The following is a 17,587-nucleotide window of genomic DNA, read 5'->3' as shown; positions in this document are numbered from 1 at the left end:
CCTTTCAGATGTAGCATTCTCAATAGTTAAGGCTGAGATATAATCTGGAAATGGGGCTGCAATTTTTGGCAGTTCTAAGAACCTGTGAGGATTCTCCAGTGGTCCTGTATATGACTTTATAGAGTTTACCGGCAACTCCAATTTCATACAATTTAACTCTAGACATCACTAGGACTCCAACTTCACAAGATTAAATTCAAGATCTTTCAAATCACCAGATGACCACTAATCTAATGGTTATACTCAGAGTTTCTAGAATGAACTAATCTGGGTTCTAAATTTCCTGTAACACTTATTGGTTATGTGAACCTCTCAGTACCCCAGTATCTCAGCTGTAAGGTAAGAATTTTTAATAGTACCTGCCTTGAGGTCCTGTTATGGGAATAGTATGAATAAATATATATAAATGGTTAGAATGATCCCATAATATAAATGTTGAATAAATATTAGCTATTTATATTTGCCAAACTGGCCACAATGATATATTGTGGGCACAGTGTCTGCTGAAATGCTTAAGACATACAGTTTCAGAATCTCTTCCAGGCTTTTCTTGGTTGAGGTTTGATATCCACTCAGTTAGATTCAGGGTAGCATTGAACAACTATTGGCAAGCTGTCTGACTGGTAGAAATCCAGTCTGAGATTAGCTTTCCAAGACTCAATTTGTTCAGGTTAAGCTAACGTAGTATTGATCTTAGATCCTTACCTTTATGTATTTTGAGGAAAAAAGGAAAAGAACAAGATGAAGGAGAGGCAGTAGATTTTAGTAGTTAAACCATTATACATGAACAGTATTATTAGGGGAGAAAAGAGGAGATACTGGGAGAAATAAAAAGGGCAGATACCTGATTTACTGTCTAAGATGAAGTTTTCAAATCGTAATGGGTTTTAGCTGAAAAGAATAGAGTCCAGGAAGTCAATAGACTAGGTTCCTTGGGTAAAGATGTGGGAGTAAAAGAAAATATTAAAAAGATCTTAGAGCTGCTAGTGGTTATATAAGCAGAGCTGCGTACATGACATAGTCTCAATTCTAGTATTATGTTTGTCATAATACCAGAGAAATATGACAAATAATTATAACAGATGCATGAAGAGAGATAAAGCAGGTCAAAATCCTTTGAAGTATTTATGCTTTAAAAGTACATGTAGGCATTCTTTAATTAATTATCAATTAGTTGTTTGGAATTCAAAGTATTTTCTCCTAGAAAGACTGCTTTGAATTATAGTAACGTCCCAAAACAACCACCAAATATCTATAATGCAAAATACAACCGTAGAGTACTACTGAAAGCATCACTTTATATCTGTATGTAGAAGGCTTCCTATAATATACAATGTCAATTCCTGATTAAAAAAAAAATTTAAACCCACACATTTATTAAGTCATGAATAGAAGATTATTCTTTAAAATAATAAAGGTTATCTATTTGAATTCAACAGTGCAATAAACATTAAGACGAAATTTGGCATGCTCACTTAAAATCAAGACTAGTTAAGGATGCTTAGTATCAGTATTCTAGAATATTTAGTTATTGCAATCAGAATAATAATGGATAAATATAAGCATTGAGAAAGAAAAGATTAATAAATTTTATTTGCATATAATGGACATCAGGAAAATCTTACAAAATAAATAGAAAATTATTTGGAAATAATAATCTCTGAAAAGTAGATAGATTAAAAATATAGGTTAGCTTCAAGATGGTGGAAGAGTAAGACGTGGAGATCACCTTCCTCCCCACAAATACATCAGAAATACATCTACATGTGGAACAACTCTTACAGAACACCTACTGAACTCTGGCAGAAGACCTCAGACCTCCCAAAAGGCAAGAAACTTCCCACGTACCTTGGTAGGGCAAAAGAAAAAAGAATAAACAGAGACAAAAGAATAGGGACGGGACCTGCACCAGTGGGAGGAAGCCGTGAAGGAGGAAACGTTTCCACACACTAAGAACCCCCTTCGCGGGCGGACACTGAGGGTGGTGGATGGGGGAGCTTCGGAACCACAGAATAGAGCGCAGCAACAGGGGTATGGAGGGCAAAGCGGGGAGATTCCCGCACAGAGGATCGGTGCCGACCAGCAGCCACCAGGCCGAGAGGCTTGTCTGCTCACCCGCCGGGGTGGGAGGGGGCTGCGAGCTGAGGCTCGGGCTTCGGTCGGATCCCAGGAATAGGACTGGGGGTGGCGGCGTGAACACAGCCTGAAGGGGCTAGTGCACCACAGCTAGCCTGGAGGGAGTACGGGAAAAAGTCTGGACCTGCCGAAGAGGCAAGAGACTTTCTCTTGCCTCTTTGTTTCCTGGTGCGCGAGGAGAGGGTATTAAGAACACTGCTTAAACGAGCTCCAGAGACGGGCGTGAGCCGCGGCTATCAGCGCAGACCCCAGAGAGGGGCATGAGACGCTAAGGCTGCTGCTGCCGCCACCAAGAAGCCTGTGTGCACCCTGGAAGAACACAGGGCACCTCAGGTTGGTGCAACGTCATGTTGGCCTCTGCTGCCGCAGGCTCGCCCCTCATTAGTACCCCTCCCTCCCCCCGGCCTGAGTGAGCCAGAGACCCCGAATCAGCTGCTCCTTTAACCCCGTCCTGTCTGAGCGAAGAACAGATGCCCTCAGGTGACCTACGCTCAGAGGTGGGGCCAAATCCAAAGCTGAACCCCAGGAGCTGTGTGAACAAAGAAGAGAAAAGGAAATCTCTCATAGCAGCCTCAGAAGCAGGGAATTAAATCTCCACAATCAACGTGATGTACCTGCATCTGTGGAATAAGTGAAGAGACAATGAATCATCCCAAATTGAGGAGGTGGAATTTGGGAGCAACAATACATATATATATATATATTTTTTTTTTTCCCTTTTCCTCTTTTTGTGAGTGTGTATGTGTATGCTTCTGTGTGTGATTTTGTCTTTATAGCTTTGCTTTTATAATTTTTCCATTTTTTTTTTGTTTGTTTCTTTGTTTTTTGTATAGTTTTCAGTGCTTGTTATCATTGGTGGATTTGCTTTTTGGTTTGGTTGTTCTCTTCTTTCTTTCTTTCTTTTCAATTACTTTTAATCTAATAATTATTTTTACATTAATCACTTTTATTTTATATTTTTCTTTCTCTCTTTCTTTTTTTCTCCCTTTTATTCTGAACCATGTGGATGACAGGCTGTTGGTGCTCCAGCCAGGCATCAGGGCTGTGCCTCTGAGGTGGGAGAGCCAAGTTCTGGACACTGGTCCACCAGTGACATCCCAGCTCCACGTAATATCAAATGGTGAAAATCTCCCAGAGATCTCCATCTCAACGCCAAGATCCAGCTCCACTCCATGACCAGGAAGCTACATTGCTGGACACCCTATGCCACACAACTAGCAAGACAGGAACACACCCCCACCCATTAGCAGAGAGGCTGCCTAAAATCATAATAAGGTCACAGACACCCCAAAACACACCACTAGACATGGAACTGCCCACCAGAAAGACCAGATCCACTACTTAAGACCAGATCTCATGCACCAGAACACAGGCACTAGTTCCCTCAACCAGGAAGCCTACACAACCCACTGAACTAACCTTAGCTACTGGGGGCAGACACCAAAAACAACAAGAACTACGAACCTGCTGCCTGCGCAAAGGAGACCCCAAACACAGTAAGTGAAGCAAAATGAGAAGACAGAGAAACACACAGCAGACAAAGGAGCAAGGCAAAAGCCCACCAGACCTAACAAATGATGAGGAAATAGGCAGTCTACCTAAAAAGAATTCAGAATAATGATAGTAAAGATGATCCAAAATCTTGGAAATAGAATGGAGAAAATATAAGAAACATTTAACAAGGACATAGAAGAACTAAAAAGCAAAACAAACAGTGATGAAGAACACAATAAATGAAATTAAAATTTCTCTAGAAGGGAGGAATAGTAGAATAACTGAGGCACAAGAACAGATAAGTGATCTGGAAGCTGAAATAGTGGAAATAACTACAGCAGAGCAGAATAAAGAGAAAAGAATGGAAAGAATTGAGGACAGTCTTGGAGACCTCTGGGACAGCATTAAACGCACCAACATTTGAATTATAGGGGTCCCAGAAGAAGAAGAGAAAAGGAAAGAGAATGGGAAAATATTTGAAGAGATTATACTTGAAAACTTCATTAATATGGGAAAGAAAATAGTTAGTCAAGTCCAGGAAGCACAGAGAGTCCCATACAGGATAAATCCAAGGAGAAACATGCAAACACACATATTAATCAAAATATCAAAAATTAAACACAAAGAAGAAATATTAAAGGCAGCAAGGGAAAAGCAACAAAAAACAGAGAAGGGAATCCCCATAAGGTTAACAGGTGATTTTTCAGCAGAAACTCTGCAAGCCAGAAGGGAATGGCAGGATATATTTAAAGTGATGAAGGAGAAAAACCTGCAACCAAGATTAATCTACCCAGCAAGGAACTCATTCAGATTTGACGGAGAAATTAAAACCTTTAAAGAAAAGCAAAAGCTAAGAGAATTCAGCACCACCAAACCAGCATTACAACAAATGCTAAAGGAACTTCTCCAGGCAGGAAACACAAGAGAAGGAAAAGACTTACAATAACAAACCCAAAACAATTAAGAAAATGGTAATAGGAACATACATATTGATAATTACCTTAAATGTAAATGGATTAAATGCTCCAACCAAAAGACATAGACTGGCTGAATGGATGCAAAAACAAGACCCCTATATATGCTGTCTACAAGACACAGACTTCAGACCTAGGGACACATACAGACTGAAAGTGAGGGGATGGAAAAAGATATCCTATGCAAATGGAAAACAAAAGAAAGCTGGAGTACCAATTCTCATATCAGACAAAATAGACTGTAAAATAAATACTATTGATCAGGGATCAATCCAAGAAGAAGATAGAAAAATTGTTAACATTTATGCACCCAACATAGGAGCACCTCAATACATAAGGCAAATACTAACAGCCATAAAAGGGGAAATTGACAGTAACACAATCATAGTAGGGAACTTTAACACCCCACTTTCACCAATGGACAGATCATTGAAAATGAAAATAAATAAGGAAACACAAGCTTTAAATGATACATTAAACAAGATGGACTTAATTGATATTTATAGGACATTCCATCCAAAAACAACAGAATACACATTCTTCTCAAGTGCTCATGGAACATTCTCCAGGAAAGATCATATCTTGGGTCACAAATCAAGTCTTGGTAAATTTAAGAAAATTGAAATCATATCAAGTATCTTTTCCGACTACAATGCTATGAGACTAGATATCAATTACAGGAAAAAATCTGTAAAAAATACAAACACATAAAGGCTAAACAATACACTACTTAATAACCAAGATATCACTGAAGAAATCAAAGAGTAAATTAAAAAATACCTAGAAACAAATGACAATGAAAACACGATGACCCAAAACCTATGGGATGCAGCAAAGCAGTTCAAAGATAGAAGTTTATAGCAATAAAATCCTACCTAAAGAAACAAGAAACATCTCAAATAAACAGGCTAACCTTACACCTAAAGCAATTAGAGAAAGAAACACACACACACACACACACAAACAAAATTAACAGAAGGAAAGGAATCATAAAGATCAGATCAGAAATAAGTGAAAAAGAAATGAAGGAAACGATAGCAAAGATCAATAACACTAAAAGCTGGTTCTTTGAGAAGATAAACAAAATTGATAAACCATCAGCCAGACTCATGAAGAAAGAAAGGAAGAAGGCTCAAATCAATAGAATTAGAAATGAAAAAGCAGAAGTAACAACTGACACTGCTGAAATACAAAGGATCATGAGAGATTACTACAAGCAACTCTATGCCAATAAAATGGATAATCTGGAAGAAATGGACAAATTCTTAGAAATGCACAGCCTTCCTAGACTGAACAAGGAAGAAATAGAAAATATAAACAGACCAATCACAAGCACTGAAATTGAAACTGTGATTAAAAATCTTCCAACAAACAAAAGCCCAGGACTAGATAGCTTCACAGGCGAATTCTATCAAATTTTTAGAGAAGAGCTAACACCTATCCTTCTCAAACTCTTCCAAAATAGAGCAGAGGGAGGAACACTCCCAAACTCATGCTATGAGGCCACCATCTCCCTGATACCAAACCAGACAAGGATGTCACAAGAAAATAAACTACAGGCCAATATCACTGATGAACATAGATGCAAAAATCCTCAACAAAACACTAGCAAACAGAATCCAACAGCACATTAAAAGGATCATACACCATGATTAAGTGGGGATAATCCCAGGAATGCAAGGATTCTTCAATATATGCAAATCAATCAATGTGGTACACCATATTAACAAATTGAAGGAGAAAAACCATATGATTATCTCAATAAATGCAGGGAATGCTTTGGACAAAATTCAACACCTATTTATGATAAAAACCTTCCAGAAAGTAGACATAGAGTGAACTTTCCTCAGCATAATAAAGACCATATGACAAACCCACAGCCAACAGAGTCCTCAATGGTGAAAAACTGAAAGCATTTCCACTAAGATCAGGAACAAGACAAGGTTGCCCACTCTCACCATTTTTACTCAACATTGTTTTGAAGTTTTAGCCACAGCATTCAGAGAAGAAAAAGAAATACAAGGAATCCAAATTGGAAAAAAAGAAGCAAAGATGCCACTGTTTGCAGATGACATGATACTATACATAGAGGATCCTAAAGATGCTACCAGAAAACTACTAGAGCTCATCAATGAATTTGGTAAAGTAGCAGGATACAAAATTAATGCACAGAAATCTCTTGCATACAGTAAAAATGAAAAATCTGAAAGTGAAGTTAAGAAAACACTCCCATTTACCATTGCAACCAAAATAATAATATATCTAGGAATAAACCTACCTAAGGAGACAAAAGAACTTTATGAAGAAAATTATAAGACACTGAGGAAAGAAGTTAAAGATGATGCAAAGAGATGGAGAGATATATGTCCTTGGATTGGAAGAATCAACACTGTGAAAATGTCTATACTACCCAATGCAATCTAAAGATTCAATACAATCCCTATCAAACTACCACTGGCATTTTTCACAGAACTAGAACAAAAAATTTCACAATTTGTATGGAAACACAAAAGAACCCGATTAGCCAAAGCTATCTTGAGAAAGAAAAACAGAGCTGGAGGAATCAGGCTCCCTGACTTCAGACTATACTACAAAGCTATGGTATCAAGACAGTACGGTACTGGCACAAAAACAGAAATATAGATCATGGAACAGGATAGAAAACGCAGTGATAAACCCACGCACATATGGTCACCTTCTCTTTGATAAAGGAGGGAAGAATATGCAGTGGAGAAAAGACAGCATCCTCAATAAGTGGTGCTAGGAAAACTGGACAGCTACATATAAAAGAATGAAATTAGAACACTCCCTAACACCATACACAAAAATAAACTCAAAATGGATTAAAGAACTAAATGTAAGGCCCGACACTATAAAACTCTTAGAGGAAAACATAGGCAGAACACTCCATGACATATATCACAGCTAGATCCTTTTTGACTCACCTCCCAGAGAAATGGAAATAAAAACAAAAATAAACAAATGGGACCTAATGAAACTTAAAAGCTTAAAAACTTAAAAACAGCAAGGGACACCATAAATAAAATGTAAAGACAACCCTCAGAATGGGAGAAAATATTTGCAAATGAAGCAAGTGACAAAGGATTAATCTACAAAATTTACAAGCAGCTCACGTAACTCAATATCAGAAAAACAAACAACCCAATCCCAAAATAGGCAGAAGATCTAAATAGACATTTCTCCCAAGAAGATATACAGATTGCCAACAAACACATGAAATAATGCTCAACGTTGTTAATCATTAGAGAAATGCAAATCAAAACTACAATGAGATATCATCTCTCACCAATCACAATGGCCATCATCAAAAAATCTACAAACATTAAATGCTGGAGAGGGTGTGGAGAAAAGGGAACCCTCTTGCACTGTTGGTGGGAATGTAAATTGATACAGCCGCTATGGAGAACAGTATGGAGGTTCCTTAAAAAACTAAAAATAGAACTACCATACGACCCAGCAGTCCCACTACTGGACATATACCCTGAGGAAACCATAATTCAAAAAGAGTCATGTACCAAAATATTCATTGCAGCTCTATCTACAATAGCCAGGACATGGAAGCAACCGAAATGTCCGTCAAGAGATGAATGGATAAAGAAGGAAACAAATACTGTATGCTAACACATATATATAGAATCTAAAAAAAAAATGGTCATGAAGAACCTAGGGGCAAGATGGGAAAAAAGACAGAGACCTACTAGAGAATGGACCTGAGGCTATGGGGAGGGGGAAGGGTAAGCTGGGACCAAGTGAGAGAGTGGCATGGACACATACACACTACCAAACGTAACATAGATAGCTAGTGGGAAGCAGCTGCATAGTACAGGGAGATCAGCTAGGTTCTTTGTGACCACCTAGAGGGGTGGGATAGGGAGGGTGCGAGGGAGGGAGACGCAAGAGGGAAGAGATATGGGGACATATGTATATGTATAACTGATTCACTGTGTTATAAAGCAGAAAGTAACACAGCACTGTAAAGCAATTATACTCCAATAAAGATGTTTAAATATATATATATATATATATATATATATATATATATATAAATCTACCTTCCCACACAATAGAAATAATTGTTTAGAAAATTTAATAGGTATATATTACACTCACAATATCAATACAAATATAAAATTGCTGATACTAAGAACATTTTGAGAATCTACATAAAGAAAACTCTCACATTTTGAGTGATGTAAGACTAACCTATATAAAATTTCTATCACAGCAAGTAAAATTCCTGGGAATCCAGTGGTTAGGACTCCTAGCTTCCACTGCAGAGGGCATTGGTTTGATCCTTGGTCTGGAAGCTAAGATCCTGCATGCCTTGCAGTGCAGCCAAAAAAACAAAATAAATAAATAAATTAAAGAAAAATTTTAAGAAAAAAAACAAAAATAAAAAATTCTATTGTAAGAATATAAATTCTCTCAGTTAATCTATGTACTTTTATGTAATTCCAGTCACAACTCTAAATTTTCTAAGATTAAGATGAGAATTAATTCCAAATAACATTTGGAATAAATAACAGTAAAGAATAGGCAATACATTTTTACAGATAAAGGATGAAGGAAGGCATTCTATCAGATTGTAAAGACAATTCAATGGAGAAACTCTTTTAAAATGATGCTGGAACAAGAAAACATTTTTTTTCTATACAAAAACAATGAACCTGGACTTACACCTCACACTGTATACAGAATTTAAACTCAAACTTGATCATAATGTAAATGTAAATTTTAAATGTGAAATGTAAATATATAATTTTTTAGAGAAAACAGCCATGGCAGAAAATCTTTACGACCTTGAGTCAGGCAAAGTGTTCTTAGGTATGGCATAAAAAAACACAATCTATAAATGAAAAGATTGATAAAGTACATTTCATTAAAAACTTTTGCTCTGCAACAGACAAGTCACAGACTGAGAGAGCATATCTTCCAACCACAAATTAGACAGAGAACTCATATCTTGACAATTTTTAAAAATTAAAAGCAACAATAATGAAACAATCATTTTCTTTAAAAAAAAAAGATATAATATTTGAACAGACTCCTAGCCAAAACAGATATATGATGGCAAATGAGTACAGGAAAAGAAGCTCAACGCCATTAGTAACTAGGGAAATGCAAATTAAAGAAAGGGCAGCATGAAGATATTTTGGGTGATGTCGAGATTTTCTGTATCCTGTCTTTGGTTGTGATTATCAGAATGTATCCATATCTAAATCTCATAGACTGTATACCAAAAAAAGGTTAATTTTATTTTATGTAATTATAATTTATTTTATTTTAATTATAATAAAGAAATGAATGGATGAATAAAAATAAAATTTATATCGAAAATACTGTGGCAAAGAAATTTTAAAAAAATTATTTGCTGGCCCCCAGAAAGTTACTAAAATATTCATGGGAATTTAATATGTAATAAAGATAAGTTTTCAAATAAGTGGGAAAAGGTGGATGGTTGAATGAAAGATATTGAGACAACTGGATATCAATGTGGGGAAAAATAGTCCATACCGAACAAAAAATAAATTCTATTTCAATCAAGCTTTTAGATTAAAAATTAAATAAATTCTAGGAGAATCTCTCACAATATTAGGGAAGGGAAGTATATTCTAAGCATGACACCAAAGGCAGAACTTATAAATTAAAACTAATAGATTTGAATACATAATTTTAAAAATTATATAAATAATGTACATAGACAAATTATGATCTGGGAAAAAATATATCACCATGTAGAAAGCATAAGTTATTATTGCCAACTTAGAATTTGTTACGTTTTTTGTAAATAGCATCCTGATTTTCTTAAAAAAAAAAATTCCTACCCCATTGTCAGTCTTAGTTTTTTAGGGAATGCAGACATCATCACTCCTTCCCCCCAACTCCAAGAATGGGCAGATCTAGCCAATTGGGAGTGATTTCCAAAAATGATGCTGGAGCTATCAGGAAAAGAAAAAAATGTGTTATTTCTCCTAGAATAATTAAGCTGGTTGAAATGCAAACTTAAGGCTGTTGTCACCATGAAATCTCATGGGACTGCATGGGGAGAGTGTGCATCAGGGTGCCAACTAGAGGCAGGAGATGGATAAACGGTGTCCCTATCACATCACTGGTTGCCAAGATACAGACATATCTGAGAATCACTCTAAACTTGTCAGTTATATGGACCACTATATTCCATGTTTTGCTTAAGCTATTTTGAGTTATGTTTCATTTTAGTTGCAATTGAGAAGTATTCACTAACATACTCACAAATGAAAGACAAAGTGTTGATATACATTTTTAAAAAGTGTTCACAAATGAATTAGAAGACAACAGGTACCTTAAGAGATAAATGGGTAAAAGAGGTAATAATAGGTAATTCAATCAAGTACAAATGGCTAATAGATATAGGAAAATGGTCAATCTAGTAAAAACAATATAAAAGTAAATTACGATTTTATATTCTGTGATTTTTCTTTCTTTCTTTTTTTTTCTTTTCTTTTGTTGCATTGTAGTGTTTTGGGTTTTGGCCTAAATATTTGACAAGAATAGAAAAGAAATGTTGAAATGCAGAGTTGGAGAGGGTTTGGGAAAATAATACCTACATACTCTGTTGGAGGATGTGCAAATTTATATGCCCTTCCTAGAGTGTAGTTTTCAACATGCACCAAAATTTAAAATGCTCATAAAATTTATCCAAGCAATATTTCAAGTGTTTAAATATGTAAAAAACATATTACAATCACAATTGTCACAGATTGTATAATAATACAAAATTCTAAATACCCTAAAAAAGCCACTAAACTACAGCACATTGTCAAAATAGAAATATACATACTCCTTTAAAAAATGTAATCCCCATTTCCTAGTATATAGAGAAAATAAAGTAATTTAATAAACATTGGCATTGTATGGTGACCTTGTAGTTAAATGTGTATTGCGTGGGAAGAGGGGAAGATAGAGATGGATTGATTGATTTATTGGTGGATAGCTTCCCTATTAAATAGAAATTATCAGTTATCTTGACCAATAAGAAACAAAAAAGGTCAGTAAGAATAGGGATCCAGGCAACCGAAACAATGGCAGCAATAAACAAAAAGGCCCTTTGTGTGTGTGGATATTATTTTATTGCGTTTACCAAATATACCAAAGAGGGTAGAGGAAGAATCTTACTATTATGTTAGTGGGGGCAATTGAGCCAGGGAAAATCTAAGACAAACGTATCTGATTTTCTATGATTGACCACCTTGTGTTTATTTTTTTTCTCTTGATTTAGCCTATTTTTACTCCAAAGCAAATTCATCTACAGGCATTTTAGATGTGGATTGCATTGCACTATCACTGTGTGTGTTTCAGTGAACAGCACATTGAGGTTCCATTTCTAGAGAAAAAGAAACAGAAATAGATCATTTTCAGGACTTACCTTTGTCCACTAGATTACTAAAATGATTCTTTGCCCTAGAATCTTTATCCTTCATTCCTTCTCATGTCTCTGGTAGTGATTTCAGGAAAGTGAAGCTGACCTGTTGGCAGAGAATGCTGGAATCTGTACTTTCCTCATGATGTATTACGTGTTCTAATGGGAGAAAAGAAATGGACATAATGTCTGCTTTATATGTGTCTTTTAAAAGTAACACACCTGGTCTATCAAATATCATTTGTCCCCCTCTCTCTCTTAGAAGTCAGATATCCTCTGGTCTGCTTATAACCACCAAGACCTTTAGTTTGCATCATAAAGTAGATAAAAGTATAGTAAGATATTTAGTTTTTATATAAGAAATATTAAAATTTTGTTGTTGATATTATTATATTATTACAAAAGACACGTGTATACATTTTTTAAAGGATTTGTGTTCTTTGCTCAAAGAGTTTGGGACTATACTGATTGTGGCTGACACAGCCATGTACAGTTGATTCTCATCATTCGCAGTCATTATGTTTTACAAAATCGCCATGAACACTGAATTAGCAAATACTGAGCCATTGCTCCAATGAGAAATACAGGGTTAGACTCCTGAAAGCCCCTGGTCACATTTTTATCAACCAATCAATACATAACCTTCTTTTCTGATTAAAGACATCTTATTTAATATGTATTTTGATTCATTAACATTGAACTCATAACCAACAGAACTATAACTCATGCCTGAACAAAACGTATCTAATACATACATTTTCTCATAAGAGACATCACTGCCTTGTACTTAGGAACACTAGACAGCATGTCAACGCTAAACCTGGAGACCATTTCAAAAAGTGAAAGCACCAAGAAAAAGCAAAGAAATGAGAAAAAGGTTGTACTGAATAGACCGCACAAAGAACACTTGTTGTCAATGTGAAAGCTAAAACAAGAAGCCAGAGCATTGCTTTGTTCAGCCTCAGCTGGGAATACGCATCTAGGACAACTCCAGCTTTTTGCTGCTCTGTGAATGTGCACAGATGATCCCCAAAAGGACTACAAGTATTGATTTGGGGGTTACAAAATACATTTTGATGGGTAGATGGATCTTCAAATACAGAATTCATAATAATGAGGATGGCATGTTTATTTAATTGAAATGTTTCTGAAGGCTCAGCAGGAACAAGAGGTAGCTTCTAATTTTCAACATCCAGAAAAAACTATGTTTGGCATGTCACCAACTAATCAAACCCAGCCCCTGCAGGGATGTGGGAATCTGTGTGCCTAAGAAGACATAGTAGGCACATTTAGAGTAGGTAATGTGTGCACAAGAGTAAACACACACTTAGACTCAATAGCTGAATATATCTGTATTCTAATTGCAAAGACATCATCTGGGCATTTTAAAGCCATTTTCTTTTATTACAGTTCTATTTTCAAAGTGCAAATAATGCTTAGCTTTGATTTAAAACAAACAGAGAAACTTGTATTTGATTTTCTCTTTGATTTACAAACTGGGCAATGATGGGCAAGCCTATTACTTGTGTCTGATTGAACGTCTATGAAATTAGAAATAATAGCATATATTGAAAGATCTAGTGATATAATGTATGAGAGAGTTTGTTACAAAACACTACACAAGTAGAAGTTACCATCATAAATAATCAGGTCGTGAATTTATTACATTTGAAGAGTATATCAATCATTTATGCCTCTGAATGTATTAAGGCTGTAAGAACAGGTTTCAATGAGGCCTCCAGAGATAGAGCATAAGATCCCTTGATATCCCTAGAGGGAAAAGAAGCCACCACTGGTGATAAAATAAATGAGAATTGAAAGCACAGTCTGGGGTTGCCAATGATAAACTCTTGCTACTTCAAATTTTGATTATTGCTGATTTTGGCTGCCCTACAGCTGCATCCCATTTCACATTCTATAGGTTTACGGTGAAAGAAACAATGCCCTTATTTCACCAAATGCGTTTCACTTTCCTTCCAAGCTCACAGATTGACTGCATTGGTCAGCCTTTTGTTCAGTGAGCCTCTGACTCTGAATGTTATTCTGAAACATGGAATATGGGTAGAAGTAACCTATATCACTTCCGGCTTATCCTCTACATAAAATCTTGTACTATTTTCCATGCTGGGTCTTTGTTCACTGGGTCACCAGGTAAAGAATCCAACAAAAAATTCTGAGATTGAAGGGGAGTCTGTTGGTACCAGATGGATGAGGCTTCGTCCACGAATGACTATGTTGAGTAAGCTGCCTCATTTCCTTCCTCTGTCCTTCCATTTTTCCCACCTACTTTGGATAGTGATAATGGCAAAATATAACTGTCTATCATGTTAGTACACTGAGATTTTTTCTCTGGGCTATTTGCTGTAGTCAGTAGAGTACACTCACTAATACATTTTTCCTCAGAACTGCGGGAACCAGGTGAGTTCCACAGATATTACAGCGTGGAAATGCCTAAACTCTGCAGACAAGTGGTCATTACTCTCTTATATCTGTTTTATTCAGTCAGATGGGAATGTTCTCTTGAAGGTGATATTCTTACTATCCATAGATTGACCAAGACACATGTGTTTAACATCTGCTTTAAGGCTAATATTACCCTGGATAAAGTAATTGATTAGAAAGTATAGGGCATTGTTGGAAGAGGTCATTGAAAGGATATGACCCAAGAGCTGGATCTCAGCAATTAGTGGCCCCTCACCTCCTCCCCGTCCTTGGAATGTACAGTCTGCTCACCATTCCCACAGTAGGAGCCATTTCAAGGACACAGCTTTGAGAGAGAAATATGTGCTGAGACCATCTGGACTGTGTATGTGCCTAAACCCATTTAAGGCCTGTATGTAAACTTTTAAGATTCTGGCAGGCAGGTGCAGAGATCTGCTCACCTTGCAGCCACCCAAGACAAGTCTTGTATGTTCCCTTGCTTATCAAAACTGCCACATTGGGCTTCCCTGGTGGTGCAGTGGTTGAGAGTCCGCCTGCCGATGTAGGGGACGTGGGTTCGTGCTCCGGTCCGGGAAGATGCCGCGGAGCGGCTGCGCCCGTGAGCCATGGCTGCTGAGGCTGCGCGTCCGGAGCCTGTGCTCCGCAACGGGAGAGGCCACGGCAGTGAGAGGCCCGCGAACCGCCAAAAAACAACAACAACAACAAAAAACTGCCACATACCAATCTGGAGTGGTCTGCCTCTTTCTTCAGTCTCCTTGCAAGTGTGGGAGCCAATTTACAAACCAATAGACATGAACTCATTTACAATAATGATTAAACACATCTTTTCTGACAGATCATGCTTAGAGTCTGAAAATTCAAATGATAGGTTTTGGTGAAGTTGCTTATTTTCAGTCCTTCCAATCATCTACCGACTATCTGAATGTAATCTCTTCCTTCTGCTCTTTGTTTCCTACTTACAATAAATTACACTATTGATGGCAGCACACGTGGTACAGGGGAATATTGGTCAGACTTTGGTTCAAATTCTAACCCCCAACATTTTCTTAGTATAGGTACATGGAATAAAACACTTAATTTATCTGATCTTCAGGTTCTGCTTTTAAAAACAGAGTGAATAACTTAATTTTGCCATCTTCGTGTAATAATGAGACCATGTTTATAAAGTTGTAATCACAGTCTCAGGCTGATTATAGGTGCTGTTTAGGAATGTTCTAATTTATTTATTGATTCATTTGAAAGAGTATTCATCTGATCCTCAGAATAAATGTGTTACATATGTATTAGTTCCCCTAATTTTTAAAATTAATTAATTAATTAAATTTTGGCTGCATTGGGTCTTCATTGCTGCACGCGGACTTCCTCTAGTTGCAGCAAGTAGGGGCTACTCTTCGTTGTGGTGCATGGGCTTCTCATTGCAGTGGCTTCTCTTGTTGTGGAGTACAGGCTCTAGGCACGTGGGCTTCAGTATTTGTGGCGCATGGGCTCAGAAGTTGTGTCTTGCGGGCTCTAGAGTGCAGGATCAGTAGTTGTGGCCTATGGGCTTAGTTGCTCTGTGGCATGTAGGATCTTCCCGGACCAAGGATTGAACACATGTCCCCTGCATTGGCAGGCGGAGTCTTAACCACTGCCCACCAGGGAAGTCCTCCCCTAATTTTTAAATGAAGAAATTGAAGTAAGAAATGTACCTCATCTCCCTAAGCATCAATACCACAGGAGCCATAACCTAAGGAAATGCTTGGCAATGGTTTCTTTTCAACCAGTTTTCATGAGTGAAAAAGCCAACCTCAAACCCTAGTTTCAAATACTGCACTCAGCTCCTGACTGTGTCTCATGCTCAGACCATTATTCTCCCTTGTCCTTCATGAGCTGGTCACCTGGGCTTCTCATTCTGCTTCTTGACCAAGGATCTAAGAACATGTGGCTTAAGCCCCACTCACAGCTTAGTATATTAATTCTATTTTGGTCCAAAGATCTTGCTTTGAATATTACTATTTTTTTGTTTTTTATGTCTAATAACCATGTGTTTGGAGCAATCTAGGAGAAAGCTCAGAGTGCACACTTCTAGTTCTACTTTCACTAAAAGTATAAGCTGAGCCTGGGGGAAGAGAAGCATTGTTATTGTCCATATTCTTAAAATCTATGGAAGAGATACTATTTGGTATGAAAAGTCTTTGGGATCCATATCAGATTTAGGCTAAAGTTGTCAAATGAAATGTAGGAAGCCAGTTAATTTTGAATTTCAGGTAAACAATGAATAATATTCTTGTATGAATATGTCTCAAATATTGCATGGGACATACTTATACAAAAATATTTGATTTTTAAATTGAAATTCAAATTTAATTATTTTTATTACTATATTTGTATTTGCTTAACACGGCAACCATAAATTAGGCATAATAAAATATTTCTTTATGGTGAGAATAGAGGATCTTCTGGGTCATTCATTGTTTCTGGAATCTTGAGGTGTTAATCTATAGGCATTATGAATCTCTACCTCCTAGGATTGTTGTGAATATTAAATAAGATTATGTTTATAAAACAATAAGCATAGTGTTGTTTGGCTGAGTGTATAGTTTTATAAATGAAAATTAATTATTAATGCATAAAATACTGAATATAATGAAACTGAAAATAAGTGCTTCAAATAAAGGAATAAGAGATCAATATAAAATAATGGTTTCCAGTAAATGTGTGAAATGATTGGACTTTAAAAATGGCTGGAATTTGGAAATAAAAGAAGCAAAGAAAACTTGCCTGTTTGATGCAGTTTAGGAGTAGGGATACACAGCAAATTTACAGACTAACCACTGGATTTGGAAAAGCCAAAGAGGAGACATTTTTGACAGGTTTTCTGGCACAGGACTGTAAGTTTGCAAGCGGAAGAAAGAGATAATAAAGCACAGCGAAGGGCAGGCAGAAGAATTTGGATTCAATGTGGTAGACAAGAGGAAGCCCTTTTCAATTTTTGACCTAGGAAGTAAAAAAGATGAAATTGGGCCCTTACAAAATTAATCTGTTGAAAGTATGCAAGATAGATTGGAGGAGAGAGAAACTTATCAGATCAGTTATGAGGCTATCTTGGTGATCCAGCTATGAAGCAATAAGGACCTAGATT

Source organism: Aethalodelphis obliquidens, unplaced genomic scaffold (assembly GCF_003676395.1).
Source record: "Aethalodelphis obliquidens isolate GAN/ISIS:26980383/991018 unplaced genomic scaffold, ASM367639v1 scaffold33, whole genome shotgun sequence".
NCBI lineage: Eukaryota > Metazoa > Chordata > Mammalia > Artiodactyla > Delphinidae > Aethalodelphis > Aethalodelphis obliquidens.
This window is presented reverse-complemented; position numbering follows the sequence as displayed.